Source organism: Sceloporus occidentalis, unplaced genomic scaffold, assembly GCF_023333645.1.
Source record: "Sceloporus occidentalis isolate IW3139 unplaced genomic scaffold, rSceOcc1.0.p SCAF_6, whole genome shotgun sequence".
Classification (NCBI taxonomy): domain Eukaryota; kingdom Metazoa; phylum Chordata; class Lepidosauria; order Squamata; family Phrynosomatidae; genus Sceloporus; species Sceloporus occidentalis.
Genome location: NW_028316986.1, coordinates 29593598 through 29614447, shown reverse-complemented (window position 1 = coordinate 29614447; position 20850 = coordinate 29593598).

Below are 20850 nucleotides of genomic sequence, written 5' to 3'. Positions count from 1 at the left end.
ATCTTGGATGAATGGGGTGAGTAAATAAAGATGTTTTAATTTGATGTTTATTACTCCCACTCTTATTTAGAGGGTTGTGAAAGACATTTGCATTAAATACTACATGAGATATAATTGCTGATGTCCATGGCCAGGAATGTCACATTATGTAAATCACATGTTTCCCTCTTTTCAAAATAGTTCAGAATTTTTGCAAGGGATTGTGGTATAATGCTAACTGTATGCAGTACCAAGGACAAGTATTAACACTCCCCCCAACATTTCTACATTTTGTGGTGTTACAATCCTGAGGAGTAATGGATTTAGAATCATCAAATCACAGAATCATAGGAGTTTATCCCATGCAGAAACGGGATTGAAATTGGGAAAATCCTGCAAAAGGAGGATCTTTATCAGACAACATTGGGGGGCTTCCCGCACAGATGTTTAGATGGAATTCTTCTCCTGTAGCTTGCATCCATTGTTCTCTGTCCTATTCTTTGGAGCAGCAGAAAACAAGCTTGCTCCATCCTCAATGTGACACCCCTTCAAATACATAAACAGAGTTATCATATCACCTCTTAACATCGCTTTTCTAGGCTAAACATACCCAGCTCCCTAAGAAGGTATGGTTTCTAGGCCCTTCACCATTTTGGTGGCCCTCCTTTGGACATGCTCCAATTTGTCAACATCCTTTTTGAATTGTGGTGCCCAGAACTGGACACAGTATTCCAGCTGAGGCCTGACTAAGGCAGAATAGAGTGGCACTATTATATCCCTTGATTTAGACACTATACCTCTATTGATGCAGCCTAAAATAGCATTGGCCTTTTTAGCTGCCACATTACACTATTGACTCATGTTCAACTTGTGGTCTACTTGGACTCCTAGATCCCTTTCACACGTAGTTTCATTCAGCCAGGTGCCCCCATCCTATAGCTATGCATTGCATTTCTTTGCCCAAAGTGAAGTACTATATATTTTTCTGTGTTGAAATTAATTTTGTTAACTTTCATCCAGCTTTCTAATCTATTCAGGTCACTTTGACTTTTTATCCTTGAATTTGTCATCTGCAAATTTGATATGCATGCCCTCTATGCCTTCACTGAAGTCATTGATAAAGATGTTGAATAGCACTGGGCCCAGGAGAGAACTCTGTGGCACTCCACTAGTCACTTCTCTCCAAGATGAAGAGAAACCTTTATTGAGCAGCCTTTGGGTTCGGTAATTCAACCAATTAAAAATCCACCTAACAGTCACATTGTCTAGCCCATATTTTACCAGCTTGTCTGCAAGAATATCATAGGTGATCTCGTCAAAGGTCTTAATGAAATTGAGATATGCTATATCTATAGCATTCCCTTTGTTTACCAAGCTGGTTATTTTATCAAACAAGGAAATCGAATTAGCCTGACTTGTTTCTCAGACACTCAAAGCTTGACATTGCTGGCCATGTCAATAACAGAGTCAAAAACAAGAAGACAGTAGATATGTTCTACAAAAGAGGACTATTTGGATATCATTTCAGCATATTGTTGTGGAGTAGATGAATATGGGACTCAAACTGATCCTTCAGTAGATTGCAGTCAATAATAATCCTAGCAGGTGCCGTGAACTCCCAGGATGTAACACCATGAGTGGTCACTGCTGGAGAAGCATGGCCAGAAAAAACAAAATCTCTTTCTGCAGATACAACTCAATGAAGCTGTCATGTGCATGAGATGTGAAACATGTCCAGGTATGTGTTCGTGAAGGATGGACAAAATCCCACAGCAGCATTTGGACATTTGTGAAACCACTTGTTATTGACAGCAACTCATTTGAGCCCTGTAGCCAATGTTGGCTTATGGCAGAGTAAGCTGGCAAATTCAGAAACGTGGTTCCAATTCCCAGTAGAGATAACAGCAGCTGGATGTCTTCCAGGAACTGAAGAAATGCAGGAACCTCCGGGGACACACAGCAACCAATGCCAGGCTTCAGCTGATAAATGACCAGACAAGCCAAGTCTCCCAAAGTGCTTTATTTACAGTGCTATAATACAGATCACAAATGAATACCAACTCCTACTAAGACCCACAAGCAATTACTGGAAACCCCTGAGTTTATATAGCCTTCAGACCATGTGGTCTCCCAAACTCAGTGAGTTCCTGTGTTACATCCAAAAGTGTTCCCCTTTGCAATCCAGCTAGATGTTTCATCAGCCAGGCACAAGTGCACACAGGCACCAAAGTGTCCTTGAGGCTATGAGCATCAGCTGTGCTTCATTAGCCCTGTCCTTCCCAATCTAGATGCTCATGGTCAGCCACACACACACATCTAAGCATTTCCAGTGTGCTGACTTTAACCCTTGACAATCTGACAGTTATAATGTCGATTCTGTTCCTTGATTTTGTTGTCTATCTATTCTGGGTGAGCTGCATGTTTTATAATACCATAAAGGACAGAAGCCTGGGAGCTATGAAGTATTGGCAGAAAAGTTAGATATACAATAAAAGAAGTTTTTTCTCTGCTCATGCTCCCCACAGATATCATCAGAGTTATGAAAGCTGAAACATGTCCAGCTCTATACAGGAGTTACTGCTTGATGTGACAATGGTTGTGTAGTCTAAGCATTCATTAGAGGCCTTTTTGAGGAGGGGATGTGTGACTTAAGTGACTTAAAGGTTCACAAAAGGGCATATGGTAAGAAACATGCCTTGGAGTGGGTCCCTGAACTTTGACAGTTTTAAAAAGATCACAACACCTTTTCCACCTTCTGGGTCTGACAGGGAAAGTGGGAAGGAAATGGAACAATAAGGTGGCAATGCTATGCCTGTGAAGTAACAACTGGAGCCTTTAGGGCATGATGAGGTTCCCACCAGTGCTAATCATCTTGCAGTTTCCTGCTTCATTGCTACTGCCACATTTTAACCCACCCATAAGCCTGCAATAAAGAAGAAACCCAGGATTTACTGCTTCAACTAGTCCAGCCAGCTGGGACATTTTTAGTTCTTTCAGTCTAAGATTTTCTGGGTTTTCTGGGACAAATTGCAACCCTAGATGCAGCAAAATGAAAATTCGCAAGGAGAATAGCATGTTCATGCAGAAACTGTCTAAGACTGTAAGTCCTAGCCAAATGACACAGGTATCTGATAACCTAAAGAGGAGGCTTATGTACCACATTAGAATCAACATTAGGTTGCTACAGCAAAACCAACCACAAAGTTTTGAGGCAGTTTAAGGACAAATTTATTATGGCATGAACGTTCATGGACATGGTTGATTTCATTAAATACACAAAACATTAGCTTCAGTTTTGCAAGCTTGTGTGTGTGTGCGTGCGTGTGTGCATGTATAACATATGCAGTGGAGGAAATAAGGACTGACTTTAAACAGTGAAGTCAGAAGAGGCTTAACGGCAAAACATACAAACAGTGATCATCAGCCTAAAAGTAGCCATTTCCAAAACAAAGTTTGGATGCTACCATAGATATCTTTGTGCTAATAAACTGATTTAACCCATCTAGCTTGAGAAAAAAAAAGTTTTAAGACACAGACACCCTCATTATAAAACCCTGCTCCTGGAGCAGTAAAAGGGCAATGAAACGGGCAATAGAGAGTCATCATTCTTTCTTCGTTTGTTAAAAATCACCATCACTGAACTGTAGGATTTGAAAGGTCTCCAGTTTAATTCCTGTCTGAATCAGAATATTCATTCAGAAAAACATCTCGATGGCTCTCACTAACTACAATTGGAATTTAAAAAATGGTCATGACTTTTCCATGTCTGTTTGGTTCAGGTACTTTTAATGTTTTGTTACATAGCACCAAAAAAGAAACCAAGACAAAACCCTTTAAAAAGATGGAGACACTGATCTGCTTTTTTTTTATTCCCTAGAAAAACTGGATGACATTTGCAAGAATATCTGTATGTCATTAATCTCATATGAAGTTGGGGGAATTTTTTGTTTTGCTTCTCTCTCTCTCTCTTTTGTATATGAGCACCATGCACATTTATAATGCCATATAAATAAATAATGATAATAAGTGTGGCTTATTAAATCAGTATTTATGGTTGAGATATTTCACAGAAAAGGGAGGCCCTTATTTCTCAAGGTATTTCCCCCCCTTTTTGGTATGTCATTTAACCAGCATTCATAACAGAGGTTATCCTAGTGTTCATTCTCACTGGCAGGATGAATCCCTTCGTGATTTGCTCCTGCCCCGGTTTAGAAAGCGATGTCAAAAGACCCCTAGTTCTCATTATGAAAGGGTTTTGTTTCCTTACCCTGTGTGATCAGGTTTTTTTTTTTAGGCGATTGTGGTTCCCACTGGCAGCACCGCTTTAAACTCCCCTGTCAATCATCTGACATAAGCCTGGCTTGGAAATGGGGGGGAGGGGGTTGGAGGCTGAGAGAGAGGGAAGGGAGAAGAGGAGGCTTGTGAGAAGAAGGACAGGGCATGTTTTCTTTTCTTTCTTTTCTTTTCTTTTTGTAAATACAATTAAGCACGTAAGCGACAGAGTGGTTTAGCACCTTTGCAAGTAGTTGCTAAATCATTCTGTCGCTTAAGTGCTTAGTTTTATTATTATTTTAAATGAAAAAAAATCACAACAATAATGACAAGACAGCACTCAGGAGGGGGGGGGGATGACATCGCCCCCAAAATGGGGAGGGATAGTAAACACCTCTCTGCCATTAGTCCCTCACCTCCAGAATGCTGCACTTCCAACCTTTCGTTCCCACTTGCTTGACAAGCTTTGGAAACACATTTTTTCAAAACAACCTCTTTTTAGCTGGTGTCTGGAAAAACCGGTTCTTTTGCCTTTGCCTTGCTTCATCATGACAGATTCAATCACATCACAACAGGAACCGGTTTCACATGGGAACTGGGTCATTTAATTCACTCAGCAATTCAATTCTTTTGATAGTGGGAATGAGGCCCTAGTTGAGAAGTGGGGACTTTTTCAGACAGATAAAAATGCAGCCATTTTTGTTAAAGGAGAGCATTCATGTGAACAATTCGTCAACAGGAGAACAGCGGGACACACTTCAGTGACTCTTCAGAAGCATGACAGGTGATCTCACCTCCACACTTCTGGAGCATTTGGCAACTATATCCGCACAGTAAGTGTCTTGTGTGAAAAGGGCCTTATAGAATGCAGCTCCATCCACTGAGTTGTTACTCACTTACACTTCTACCCTTCCAAGATATGGATTTTCCAGCATGCAAACACAGAGTCCTTCTGTTTGAGGAAGGACTTTTAATATACCAGCATCTGAAACACTGAAGGAAGAAGGTGATTTCTTCTGCCTTACTTTGCTCCTTTGACCCTCCTCTGCAAGCTCCACTACACAGACTCCTCAACTCTTCCTGACCCAATTTTTGTGGAGACACATAGGGAAGGTCAGGTTAGATAATAAGCAAAGAAATTCACACTAAATCTCATTCTCTGACCACATCCCTTCCAGAAGAACTCTGGGTGTAAGCCAAAAAGCAAAGACATACACATGAAGGAGCATTAGCGCAGCATCCAGACATCCCTTCCAGGAAGTGGTGTCATGGCGGTACCCTTTCCACTTAGAGTGGCTTCTTTTTGGCAGTGTGTCGATGCTGCGCGGTGCAGCTGCTGAAGCACTGACAAAGGGGAAAGACGGGAGGCACGGAGCCGTCTGTCTGTACTGCCCCTTTGCTGTATAGTTATTTCATTTTAAACTTAGCAGGTAGTCACTTTCCTTCTTTTTTTTGAGAACTGAAAGTACATGGCATTCTGTGTTAGGTATTGTCTTCCTTGCTTATGAAATTTTGGAAACACAAACACAGACTTACTTTTAAATAAACTGAAAATAAATAGTGATGACCCAGCATTTGATTAGGGCTTACCCTGAGGTTTACAAAAGTGAATACAAGAAAAAGAACATTATATCAGTGCCAAGAGAAACTTCAAGTTGCTTTCAGGGTGGTTTATAAGTGATCATTGCAGAAGTCTTCATTCTCACAGCAGAAATATTCCAACCTATGTCCATTGATTGGGTTAGTTGTTTTTACATTGCAGCTTGCAGCTTCTTTTAGCATGCAGCTTTTATTTGTCCCCAAGAGATGCCCTATGATATTGGTGTAAGAAAAAATGGAGACAGGGGGGAAAAAAAGTAAGTGTTTTGATATATATTTTCTTTCTCCTACTAGTTTTCCCAAAGTGATACCACTGAAGCATTTTGACTGCTGAGATTTGCCATTGTTCTCTAGAGCAGTGCTATTCAAAGTGGTGGTCCATGAACTTCAGCCAATCTGTGTGCTATTGGCTGGTCATCTGTGGCAAATTTCCAGAAAAGAAAGAAACAGCTTTTGTCAATGGACAGAAATATGGTACCAGTCCTTGGGGGGAAAAAAAAACTTCAAAATCGCATCAATTAGCTTATGAAGCACTATTCTATAGCAAAAGTGAGCAATAACTATAGGATCAGGGAATACGTCTCAGGCTGACCAAGTGCATGAGCACTGTGCCTCAGTTGTTGTTGTCGTTTAAAGGAAAGAGGTTAAATATGTAGCTTGAGCCCAGACTATCTGAAAGACCATCAGTTTTTCCAGCCATTTGACACCAATTTAAATGTCATGGCTCCATTCTGTAAAATCCTGGGATTTGTAGTTTGATGAGGTATTCATTTAGGTCTGTTGGGACTCTCTGGTGCCTCAAAAACTACAAATCCCATGGTTCTGTAGGATAGAGTCATAACACTTAAAGTGATTTCAAACTGCTTTATTTTGATGCAAGGAAGTAAAGTTATTTCTTGCAGTTGCAATGCGACAAATTATTAGAATCTGGGGTGTTCCTCAGAAGAGCAACTCTCCATTACAAAAGTGTGTGCAGAGAATGGAGAAAGTACTGTCTCTTTATTCAGGTCATGAAGGCTTATGCTGGTAAATTACTATCAGTTTAGCCACCCAAGTGTGTTGGTAGCCTTGCCAGCTTTTAAAACAATTCCCTACCAATTTGATATCAGTGTACCAAAACTTTACTGACCTACACTGTTGAAGATGTCATTTTATGAAAATCAGTTGACACAATTGGGCTTTTTGGGTGCAATTGCAAAAGTTTTAAAAAGTGAGAGGGGAAGAGAAGTCTTAAGAACTGATTCAGTTATCTGAAACTGTTATCTCCATAGCCATTTTGCCCCCATTTTATTGTTTGATGCTGGGAAGGTTATTAACTTCATAATTATGCCCAAAGTAGAAGAAAGCTGTTTCTCACCTTTCCCATGATAAATCTTTACAGCATGGCAGAAATGTTTTGCAGGATCAGCTTCACACTCAAAAATGTGAGGAGGAGTGCCTGACGTCTTAAACGTACTATGATGTCGACATTTCAGGGCATCTGCTTCAAAAGAGTGATCCGTGTGGTTATAACAATTCCAATCTTGGGCCTAACAGAAGAATGAATTAATGTTCTATACTTCATATTCCCTGCCATAGAATTACTCTGTATGCCCAGCAATATGGGATTGTGGAATCAGAAACAACACAAGCTGATTGGGCAAAGACCATCCCCAACCTTTGAGACTGAATCATAGAATCATTGAGTTGGAAAAGACCTCAAGGGCCATCCAATCCAACCCCCTGCCATGTAGGAACACAGAATGAAAGCACCCCCTGATAGATGGCCATCTAGCCTCTTGGGATGTGGGGAAGATCAAACCACAAAAGCTGCCACATGCAAATCCCTCCTGCCTTTCCAGGTCACACAATATATATACCCAACTCCTTTCCAGGCAGGCATTCTCTGAAGATGCCAGCCACAGATGCTGGTGAAATATCAGGAAGAAACTCTTCTAGAACATGGCCACATAGCCCGAAAAACCCACAAAAAACTATGTATGCCAGCCATGAAAGCCTTCGACTTCACATCCAGCCTCTGTTTAGAAACCTCTGAAGAAGGAGAGTTCACCACTCAGACTGGAAGAACTGCTAGGATTTCACAAACAGTGCAGCTTCTGGGAGGTGCGTGAAAGGTCATCTTCGAAATGTGAGTGAAAGGATTTGTGTGGGCATTGAAAGAGAGAATGGTGTTGCAAAGCTGGCTGAGGAGAAAGAAAGAAGATATTAAGTAATAAATGATAATAGCTAAGATCTGAGACCAGCTACTTAGTTGAGTATACTTAACTTAGGCCCGAAACACACTCGCAGATGGGGTGTCATTCAGCTGCTCCGGGGGCATGGCATTTACATGACGCACACCCCCAGAATGCTCGGAAGCTGCCATGGGGCCACCCTGGGGTGGCCTAAGGTGGCCCAAAACTATTCCCAAAAGAAGCCGATCTTTTCCGTTCCTATTTGGGGCCATGGCAGGAGGCACCCTCTGGGCTGCGGGATGTGTTCGGCATGGCCCTGGGGTGATCAGGCTGGGAGTGGCTTCTGGCCACTCCTTCCTGCCCATCTGCTTCACCCCCTTGTAGCATCTCCTGACTCACCCATCCCACACAGTTTTGCTTTACTGGGTAGCAACCATGATGAGCAAGATGTATGTTCTCCTGTCAATTGGAGCACAGGATAGTGATGTTTCCATTCCCACCAATGATCTCTGGTGAAATGATCAGAAGCAGGATCTCTGTCTCAATTTCTCATCACACTAGAGATCACTGGCAGGAGAGAAGTGGAAACATCAGTATGTTTTGCACTGATCAATAGAAGAAATTACTGCTATATAGCCTCTTATACCTCATATTGGCTCCTGCTTGATAAAACAGCATTGAAGGACTTTTATGATTGTAGCAATAGCACAACAGTCATGAATACATAGGGACCTTGAATGTAGATTATGCATCCATAACTGTAATAGAAAATTCCAGCTAATATTATAATTGAAATTGGTTAAAGCAATCTAAAATACACAGGGAAGGAAAATGGAAATATAGTGCAGATATCAGTTCTTAGCCATGAATTCACTGACCCCACTAGAACGTGCAGATGCCAGTAAAATCAAAAGTTAATTTGTGATGTAATTTGTTAGGATTCATTCATTGAACCACACATCACACCTCAAAGTAATTGATTCATTTGCCTTGGATATTTCCTACTAATGACTATCTTTGCTACTTCCATTCTCAGGTATAGAGGCAGCTGTGACAAAAAGAATTTGAAGATGATATTGGCAATAGAGGTTGAGTCTTCCTTATCCATAATGCTTAGGTTGAGAAATATTTTGGATTATGGAAGGTTTTTTTGTATTTTGGAACATTTGCATATATCTAATGAGATATCTTGGAGATGGGACCCAAGACTAAACATGGAATTTATTTATTCATCTACACCTTATACACATTGGTGTTTATCACAATGGCTCCTGGCACAGTCAGAGAATGGTCCAAAAGGGGCCAGAAAGGGAACGGAATGAGTGGGGGATGCATTTTACTTCATACAAAGAAGTCCCTCATTTGTTCCGTTCCCTGCCCTTCCGTTCCCAGTCTGTCTCAGTGGAGGAGATATTTGAGAACTGTTTTGAACAGTTCTCAAAAATCTCCTCCTCTGGGATGGATGGGGAACAGATGGGGAATGGAATGGAATGAGTGAGGGACTTTTGCGTGCAGTAAAATGGGTCTCCCACTCATTCCACACTCATTCCTGGCCCCTTCTGTTCTGTTCTCCGACCGTTCCCTGAGCTCCTGTGTGATAAACCCCATTGTCTGAAGGTAATTTTTAATAATTTTGTACATGAAACAAAAATGTGTGGACACTGAACTATCAAAAAGCAAAGGTGTCACTATATTAATCGCCCATGTGGACAATTTTGGATTTTGGAATATTTTGGATTTCTGAATTCCAAATAAGAGAGACTCAACCTGTATATACTTTAGTTCAGAAACATATAGTGTTGCTGTTATCACAGCTACAAAAACTAGAATAAATGATTCCACATCTTATGATATCAGGCATAAACATGTCAGATTTCAGAACCTATCTCACAGGATTTTTTTTGGAGGGGGGGGGGAGAATTGCTTTCAAGTTTCTGTAGCCTGAAAATGGAAAGACTCTCAATATTATCTTTCCTACCCAAATGAACATCTAGTTATATGTACAATTATCTCTCTCTTCTCAATGGAAAAATTCAATGAAATGATTCCATCAGTTGACTTGGAAAAGAGTGGCTTATCCTTTTTGTGGGCTAAAGACCTCAGGGAATTTTTGTGGGCTAAAGACCTCAGTTTTACTCCAGTTGGACAAGAAATTCTTCAATGTTTTCTTTTTCTGGGTCTCAGCATTTAACAGTGGAATTAACATAGCTACATGCCTCCACCTCAGATTCCCTCCATCTCTGTCTTTGCTGATGTTGCGAGTAGCAGCAGTAGCTACAACTGTGTTTGCAGCCTGGACCTCACTGTAAATTTTCCACAGTGCTCTAGGGTAATTCTTTGGCACTTTGGGATGAAATATGGACCAGAAGGGAAATGTTTTCTCAGAAAAAAAAAATGCTTCTGGTGTACCTTGAACTGTCTGGACATTTCAGTCATCTTCATCCACAGACAGTGTGTATCAGTTTTTTCACCCATGATATAATCAAAGGAAATCACTTTTCTGGAGTCTGATACTGAGAGTTCAAACACTGACACACACAGCCATGTCTAATGGAGTACAATTTCTCCCAGATTCCCATGTGCTGGCCTGTGTTTTAATTTGGCATTGCAACTGGCTCCTGTCTCTTTTGATGTTATTTCTTCCATTTCATGCCCTGAATATATGTTGAAAGAAATGATGTATACAAATCCTTCTGAAAATCCCTTTCTTAGACATAATGAAAAAGAACTTACCTCCCAGGGTGATGCAGAGAAAAGCAGAGGTAGCTATGAGCAGGATCTGAATCACTGAGGGCATCACGGACACAGGAGGATTCTGTCTGTAACAGTACAGCTCAAAGTTACAGAGAAACAAAGGTTGATGTCTACTCACTTCCTTTTATCCCTTTTATAACAGGGATGTAGCAGGAACCTGATATCATTCTGTCCTTATTACTTGCATGGATAGAAATTCCAATGTGCCATGACACATTTAGCTAGCTCTATGGAACAATGAGCACACCAAGACAAGAACAGCTCAAGTATTGCAGTACTCAAACCAAACTATGTAGTTGGGTTCCAATTTAAAAGGAGAATGACTGATGAAAGAGAGCAGTGCTCCCAAAGCAGATCTGGTTAGATGTATGGAGCTGCTTGGCTTTTGGGCCACTGCAATACTGCAGTGCCAGAATTTTTATTAAGTTCTTTATCAAGCTGTAAAGCACAATTCAACCCAACCTCATAGGAAATTGGTCAGTGATAGAACCAAACTGATTTTTTCTAAGGTCCCTTGTACACACGAAACAAGCATATGTGAAATTTATCAAATTCTGTCAGATTTTCTGTGTTGCAGCAATATTTACACAATTCTTCCATAGGCTAAGAAAATACGGTTCTGGAATTCTTCTGTCAGCAGTATTGCTTTCATATACATTAGGATGGAATCATAGAATCATAGAGTTGGAAGAGACCTCAAGGGCCATCCAGTCCAGCCCTCTGCCATGGAAGAACTCTCAGTCAAAGCATCCCTGACAGATGGCCATCCAGCTTCTGTTTAAAGACCTCCAAGGAGGGAGACTCCACCACTCTCCAAGGAAGTGTGTTCCACTGTCGAACAGCCCTTGCTGTTAGGAAGTTCCTCCTAATGTTGAGGGGGAATCTCTTTTCCTGCAGTTTGCATCCATTGTTCCATGTCCTGCTCTCTGGAGCAGCATTGGAACTCATGCTAGTCACACCAAATTACCCAAATGACAACTGGTCATAACTAATAAGTACATGGAGATCATCAAATAGTTCAACATGTCCACAGGACCTCGATGTTACAGCTAATGATATTTCAGATACTGGCACTTCTCCAGAATTGCTTGAATTACATAGGTTTGCTATGTTCTGGGGAGAATACCACAACAATTCTATATCTCAATAAATCTAATGAAAAAAATAAAGGTAGAAATTGCTACAAGCCAGATAATTTCTTCATCTTTCTTTTAGTGTCCATTTTGGGGATGTTTGGACTGTGGGGCTCAGGTGGCTCCTGAACCCTGCTTTTGAAGCTCCCAACCAATCGCATTTTGAGGGGGAATGCAGAAGACAATTAAATTATTTTTGTTTGCTACGGTATAGGATGGTGGCTCCTTGGTGGGATTTTAAACCTTTACTCCCATGCAGTTGCCCAGCTCCAAAAATGTATATATTTGCAACAATTTTAAGTTGTAACACCTGTTTTGTTCTCTGCCTTGTTAGCAATTTGATGTCTGCACAATAAAGTCTGTGTATAAATTTGTGTCCTATGAATTTTAAACTAATTTTAAACACCTTTAAGTTACTCTAAGGCAGGGGTCGGCAACCCACGGCCCGCATCCTGCCGCCGATTGCCGCAGGCGTTACCGCAGCGGTGGTGGCGGCGGCGCAGGCGCACTGTCTGTGGCCCACCCTCTTCCGCACTGCCGCCACCGCGTTAATGCCCGCGGCTTCCTGTAGCCCTGCGCGTGCATGCAGGGCCGTGCGCAGGGCTAAATAGGAGGAGTTTCTCCTCCTGGGGCTGGCTGGCCAATGGCTGTTGCCAGGGGGCAGGCTGTTGGAGCTCCAGCCTGCCCCCATTGGCCAGCCAGCCTCAAGAGGAGGAGCTCCTCCTCAGGCAGGGCAGGAAGGAGCCACTGGGAGAGAAGGAAGGGGCGGGGGGGTCCCCCAGCCCTTTCCCTCCCTTCTCGCGGCTCCAAGGAGCCGCTAGGAGAGAAGGACGGGGCAGGGGTCCTCCTCCCTTTCCCTCCCTTCCCTCGGCTCCAAGGAGCCGCTGAGAGAGAAGGAAGGGGCGGGGGTCCCCCTCCCTTTCCCTCCCTTCCCACGGCTCCAAGGAGCCGTGGGGAGAGAAGGAAGGGGCGGGGGTCCCCCTCCCTTTCCCTCCCTTCCCATGGCTCCAAGGAGCCGCGGGGAGAGAAGGAAGGGGCGAGGGTCCCATTGCCCTTTCCCACCCTTCCCACGGTTCCAAGGAGCCGCGGGGAGAGAAGGAAGGGGTGGGATCCCATTGCCTTTTCCCTCCCTACCCACTGCTCCAAGGAGCCGCAAGGAGAGAAGGAAGGGGCGGGGGTCCCATTGCCCTTTCCCTCCCTTCCCACAGCTCCAAGGAGCTGTGGGGAGAGAAGGAAGGGGCAGGGGTCCCATTGCCCTTTCCCTCCCTTCCCACGGCTCCAAGGAGCCATGGGGAGAGAAGGAAGGGGTGGGGGGTCCCCCTCCCTTTCCCTCCCTTCCCACGGCTTCAAGCAGCCGCGGGGAGAGAAGGAAGGGGCGGGGGTCCCCCTCCCTTTCCCTCCCTTCCCACGGCTCCAGGGGCGGGGGTCCTCCTCCTCCTTCTCACCCTACCCGCGGCTGCCCTTCCCGCGGGGGAAGAGGAGGAGGAGGAGGAAGAGGAGGAGGGAGGAAGGAAGGAAGGAAGGGGGAGGAAGAAGGAGGAGGAGGGAGGAAGGAAGGAGCAGGAGGAGGAGGAAGGAAGGAAGGAAGGAAGGAAGGAAGGGGAAGAAGGAGGAAGGAGGAGGAGGAGGGAGGAAGGAAGGAAGGAGCAGAAGGAGGAAGAGGAGGAGGAAGAAGGAGGAGTAGACGGAGGAAGAAGAAAAAGACTCTTTATGTAGGTGAGACTGTGGCCTGTTACAGACTGCCAAAATAAAGCTGCTTCGGGTCTCTTTGGAGGTATGCTGTTTAAATGATGCATGCATCCTAAGAATCCGGAAGCTGCACCAAAGCTGCACTCCGGTGCTTAGGAATGGAGTGTGGCTTTGGCGCGACCTCCGGACTCTTAGGACCCATGCATCATTTCAATAGCATACCTCCAAAGAGACCCGAAGCAGCTTTATTTTGGCAGTCTGTAACAGGCCTGTGTGACTTTCCAAAGTGCATTTCTGTGTATTTTCAGTGCATTTAATGCTAAATGGTCTGCTTTAACAATGATAGTGGTGATGATGATGAAGAGGATAATGATATCAGTCAGTTTCTGAGACATGCACCCACTCTTTATGAAGGTGATATAGTGTGACTTCCAAAGTGCATTTCTGTGTATTTTCGGTGCTTTTAATGCTAAAATGTCTGCTTTAACAATGATAGTGGTTTTGGTCGAAGGGAATGGCCTGGGACAGGTGCCCAAGCCCTTCCCTTCGGCCTCCCTCCCCTTTGGCCGAACGGGCCCCTTGGAGCCCATTCGGCCGAAGGGCTGAGGAGGAGAGGGCGGGCACACGCCTCCTCCTCCCCGCGGGGCTTCGGCAGCCCTGAGGTGTCCTTCGGAGGACACCTCAGGCCTGGCAAAACCCCGAGGAAAGGAGCAGGGGCCCCTCGCCTGTTGCTCCTGCCCCTCATGAGCCCTTACTGGTCCCCAGCTGTCTCTGAGAGGCAGCTGGGGGCCAAGGAAGGGCAGGAGGAGCAGGCGCGCGCCTGTCACCCCCTCTCCCAATCCCCCCCCCCCACTTCTAGCTGTCTCTCAGACAGCTGGAGTTCGGTGAAGGGAGCAGAGAAAGCCCTGCCCCCAGAGGGTGGAAGCCCCACCCCCGGCATGCGGCCCCGCCCCCAGAGGGTGGAAGCTCCCCCCGACTTCGGCCCCCCAGTTGTCTGAGGGACAGCAACCCGGCCCCCAGCTCAAAAAGGTTGCCATCCCTGCTCTAAGGCCTAGACAGAGAAAAAAAAAGGTGGGATGCTGTATAAATGGAAAGTAATATGATCATTAAAGCTGGCATAGTGTTCAGGGATTAGGACAGTTAAACTAATCCAGATAGCAGATTGCAATGGTAAAATTGAAGACGTTTTTCTCTCTGACTTTAAACATTGATTCACAAGTCAAATTTTAACTAACCAAGACTTTAACAGAGACCATTAACTGATGACGCAACTTCTTTTATCAAAACTAATTGATTAATGTATTTTGCATGACTACATGCTAACCTGAGGACATTATCACACAAGGGTAGGTGTCGGGGATGCTTTGATAAGCATTTCCTGCATGGCAGGGGGTTGGACTGGATGGCCCTTGTGGTCTCTTCCAACTCTATGATTCTATGATTCTATTATAAGGCTTGATAAGAGAAATTGATCAGAAAATAGTGTCTGTGAGACAGTGTGCATTGTATTTTGAGTGTTGGACTATGAGCCTTGGACTCTGAATCCCAGTTCGGCCATGTAAACCCACTGGGTGCTCCCGGCAAATCACATCCTCTCAGCCTTAGAGGATGGCAATGGCAAACCCCCTCTGTAGAAATTTCCCAAGAAAACCCTGTGATAGATTCACCTTTGGATCGCCATAATTTGGAAATGACTTGAAGGCACACAACAACAATAAAAGTAATGTTTGTGGCCATACTTTATCACATGAAGTTGTGTCTGTCCAGTAGTTGATCAGTAGTCTATATGATGTTGGAGCGCTCCTCATCATTGATGGGTAAACCCCCTTAATGCCTCCCAATCATGCCACTTTTCAACTGTTCATGTAAATGGCATGAGAACGTTGATGGCGTGAGAAAGGCAGAGGCAGAGACGGAAGCAGCACCATGGCAATTTGGAAGAGCTGTGCAAGAATGTATCTTTGTATTTCCTAGACTATCATTATTGTGATGCCTTACAATATTTAGGGAAGCATTTAAAATATAAGCATGCCATGGTTTGTTTGTTTTTTTATATCTATTGAGCATGTGTATTTGTCATGCCATTTAACTTTTGTACATTTTTACATGTGATTTTATATTGTTTTTATATTATTTTAACAGTTTTAAATTTTACTGTAATATCTTTTAAATCTGTGAGCTGCTTTGGGTCCCTTCAGGGAGAAAGGTGGCATATAAATGAAATAAATAAAAAAAATTACAATCCTGGTGTGATAAACTAAACTAGCTAAACACTATGTTCATCTTCCATTAAAATGGTCCATAGTCAGGCATGCCATTGTGATGCTTACAACCTGTAGTACAAGCATAACAACAGTGATCTGTTGTCACTGCTCAAAAGAACTTGGATCACCTTGAAATCATGGCTAGTTTTCCCTGTGCTGTTCTAGCTCCATTAAGCAAACAGCTAGTAGAATCCCACTTATACGATATGCAAGGAATGGCCAATCAATGTGATGGGTGATTCATACATTAAAAAAACTATACTGAATACAGCTCATGCTATATGTATGAGAACTGGAAGATCTGTGCTTAAAAGATACGAGAAAGATGTTCTGTGTAATCACAATCAAGTCCAGAGTCAATACATCTGAGAGAGAAGCATGCTGGCAGAGCAGTTTAACTTTAAAAAAAAAAAAATCGCTCTCCAGCCAATTGAATGAAATTTTCATGAGAGGAAGATCAAGGAATTGACAGAGACTGAACTGTTGAAATCAGTTATTGGCATTAAGGAAGAGATGAACAAGCATGTCCATTAATGGAGTATTCATTATAAAATACACTTGATTTTGCTATTTTTAAATAAGAGACACCATACGCCATTGTATTTATTGACCCTTGAGCATACATGTGTTTTGGTATTCATGGCAGGCCTTGGAACCAAACTCCAGCAAATACTAAGGGCCATTGTAAAAGCAAGATGATCAAACATAGAGGTGTGTGCGTATATCATTGCATCTTCATGTTGTTTTCAGCTGAATGAAACTAGAGTTTCCAGTAATCATTGCAGAAGTCTTTGTCATCACAGCAGAAGAACTTGGTCCACTTCCTAGTACTTTTGTCAAATTCTTTTGAGCGACAATTTATAAGTGCTTTTCTTCCACAATTTTGAAATAATTGTCCAGTAGTGAAATCTAAGATGACAGTGGGGAAAACAAATGAAGATAAAAACAAAGAAATACATATGTTTCGTCTCTTCTCTAAGTATTGCAGTGAGATTCTACTGCAGCATGGTGTCTATGTCTAGCATTGGCTTTGTCCTCTAGCATGGCTACCACCAACCTGGGGTTTCTTTTAAAGGTGGCTAGCAGGCTGTACAGACCAGCGTTATATATGTCAACCTTGGGGCAGAGTGGGGGTGTGGCATCTGTACGATGCATGCCCCGATGCTTCCCTGAAGCCACCGTCATACCATGCACCTGACCACACAGCAGGCAGCATCAGGGTGCTCCTTTGGCGCTGTGTCCAGATGATGCAGTGCCAAAAAGAGCGTTGGAAAGTGCTGCTGCAGCAGCAAAACCACATTTTGCAGTTCTATTTAGTGCCAGGGAAAGGCCAGATTGGGGGTGCAGCATGCAGTTGCCATGGCTGCAATCCAGCAAGGAAATGGGGCAGCACTGAGCCACCCCTTAGGGGCCATCTACTGAGCCCCCAAGGTTGCATCCCCAGTGCAGAAATAATCCAGGTTGGTACCACTTTAACTGCCATCCATGGCTTAGTGTTATCTAATTCTGGGAACTCTAGTTTTGTGAGCCATTTGGCATCCTCTTCAGAGATCTCTGGGACCGCAACAAACTACAATTCCTAGAATTCCATAGCATTGAGCCATGGCAGTTAAATTGGGGTCAAACTGGATTATTTCTGCTGTGTGGATGCAGCCCAAGTGATCAAGGAATGCACCTTTTTTGCTTCCTATTTTTAAAGGTGAAATGTTGGTGCTATTTCTTTTAGTAAAACGTAATAGACATCTCTGTAGAGGCAGCGAGTTTGAACACTCCACTCAGAGAATTAAAACTGATTTGAAAACCAGCATATGGAAAAACAATATTGCACTTTAAATTTCTATACCATTGAGGAAAAGAGATACACACTCACATTAGAAGCTACCAGCATGAGCTATTGATAGTAAGTCTGTGAATCAAGATCATCATAGAAATCTAGAGGTTGCTTCCATTATGCTTCCCCCTTTCAGGGGGAAAAGCAAGTTAAAATAAGATGTTTAAGGAGGAGACAAGTCCAGGAACAGGAGGAAATTAGTTAGTTAGGGCCTGAACAGACAAGCCAAAATAAAGCTGCTCTGGGTCACTTTGGAGGTATGCTGTTTGAATGACACACACATCTTAAGAAGCCAGAAGCAGTGCCAAAGGTGTGCTCTAGTCCTTAGGACTGGAGCATGGCTTTGGCATAGCTTCCAGCCTCCTAGGATGCATGCAGCATTTAAACAGCATGCCTCCAAAGTGACCCGGAGCAACTTTATTGTGGCCTGTTTGTTCAGACCCTTACTTAGATTAATTATGGTGTTGTCCAGACCGTGCAAAAGTGCCATGCTGGCACCGATTTTACGGTTAGGGACTGCACGGAAACCTCACGGTCCCTAACCCTAACATGGCATGGCACAATAACAATGGTGGTGGCCCATGGACATGGGCACTGCCATTGTTACGTAAGCACTGCGTGGCATCAGCACATTGCCGCACCGTGGCACCTTTGGCGCAAAAAGAACCCATTTTTTCTAGGTTCTTTTTCCTGCGGAGGGAAGCCGCACGGTTGGGCGGTTGCGGCTTCCCTCTACAGGAAATTTGGCTGCCCTTTTCAGGTGGTCTGTGTTAGGGTATATTTTAATTTATTATGTTTATATTGTGGATTTTGTTCTTTGAATTTTTCTCTATATATTTATATTTTTCCTTGCTTTAGACATTAAGTTTATAATCTGTATTTTGGATTATGTTTACTATATGATAATGCCTTTTTGTAATCACCTTTGATTCCATGAGGAAAAGGCGGAATAGAAATAAATCATTATTATTATCATTACATAAATACTGTTATGAAAGGTTTTTAAAATAAAAATTTTAAAGAAAGTTTTGGTTAGTCATTTTTGGCTTCTCTGGAGCGCCTCAGTACTCCATCGTGACCACCATTTGGGACACCAGAAGCGATGCTTCATCATTTTTGCCTACCATTTTATAGTAATTTAAGTTTAGTTTGGTGAGTGTCCCCAACAGCTTATAATGGCCTTGTATGCCCCTAATGAATGTTTTTGGGGGCAATCTGGGAGGAGGTTCCCAAGGGGTGCATAAGAGCTTCACAAAGGTTCATGTGCAGCCCATGGTCCTCACAATTTCCATACCTGGAAACAAATGTGTGCAATTGGGGTTGAAAAATATGCTGCTGCAGCCTGACAGTGAGAATTGAGAATATATTGGTAAGAAAAATGAGGAAGCAGTAGGTACCATGAAAAGAGGGGTATTTCCACTTACAGTATTCAAAGGGTCAGTCCCAGAGCATCTCTTCAGGGATGTAGCCAAGGGGGGGGGGGTTCTTGGGGTCCGGACCCCCCCCCTTCCATTAGAAAAATGAATGTGTGCTGCTGTGCCACCGCACCCAAGCCCCATTATAATGGTGGCATTTAGTCTGGAACCCCCCCCCCCTTCCTAAAATCCTAGCTACGTCCCTGATCTCTTATCAACATAACAGTTTTGTATACCAAGGGTATCATTCCATGACATATGGGATATAAGGGCACACAGGAACCCATGTTTTCTACTATAGGAAATAAAAATAAATTCATCACACTCATGACTCTTTTTTCTCCTGCCCCCATTGCCTACACAGGCATATCTACACCAGCTTAGCTCACAAAGCAGATTCAAAGCACATGTCCATAATATCTGAGGTCAATACAAATGAAAGTTTGTGGTGTATTTTCTCACAAGAAATAATATCAGAGAGAAGGTCACTTGAATCTCTTACCTTTATCTTTGGAAACAAATTTAGCATAGCAGATTAGTGTCGAAGAGGCTTCACATTCACCAGGATGAGAACCAGGGTCATCATCATCAGCAAGACCAGATTTTCGACATTTCAAGGCATCTGTTTCAAAACAGTAGTCCTTGTATTTATAACAATTCCATTCTCAAGCCTAACATAAGGATGAGAGAGAGGTTAGACTGGCACCCTTCTTGCTATTTTTCTGCAAACAGGCAAAGACTTTTTTATTTTTGTATTATTTTTGGCATACCTTTGGAGGCTGCTGCCACACGGGAAGATCAATGCAGTTTGAAATTGCTTTATTTGTCATGGCTCCATCCTATGGAATCCTGGGATTTATAATTTGTTCTGGCACCAGAGCTCTCTGACTAAGAGAAGGCTAAATATCATATATAAATACCAGCATTTCATAACATTGAACCATGGCAGTTAAAGTGGTGACAAGCTGCATTAATTCTGAAGTGTAGATCCAGCCAAAGACTGACTAATCAAGAGAACTGGGCCTTGCAGAATTGTGCTCTGCTATCTATCTGTGTTTTGTTTATTGGCTATTTTTAATGCCTAAGCTTTTAACTGTTAATTTAGGTCTAGTTTAGTGATATGTTTCACTTTTGTATTCAGCAGCAACAACAACAATAACAACGTGATAACTGCTTAGTAACCTCTTCCATAGCATTGTTCTGCATTTCTGTTACTACAGAATCCTTCAAATCAGAACCAGTGAAAGCAAAGTCCATCCCTGTCCTCTGAGACTGGAGGAGATGCTGGGATCATGCCACAAATGGTGCAGCTTCTGGGAGGCAAATGAAAGCTTGCCTATTGAATGCAGGTGGAAAGCAGTATCTGGCTATACCAAGAATAATAACAATAATATCAAAACAAACCCCAATCATCTCCTCACTGTGACATTTTAACTAGCACAGTCTACACACGGTCACTGTCAGTATTGCAATGCTGAAATTGTTACATCATGTCACCTTCATAGTCCACACACACAAACACACACTATTTGTCCTTGATGACTTTCTTGCCTCCATTCCCTAGCATGTCAGCTTTTTGATAAGTTGATGTGCACCTTCTCTTTTACTGAAAGTCTTTATTTCCTTTCTAGTGAAAAGTAACTCACTTCCAGATATGATGCAGAGGAAAACAGAGGTAGCCAGTAGCAAGCACTGAAAACACATCTTGCTCTGTGGAGGATTCTAACTTTCACAGCAGAC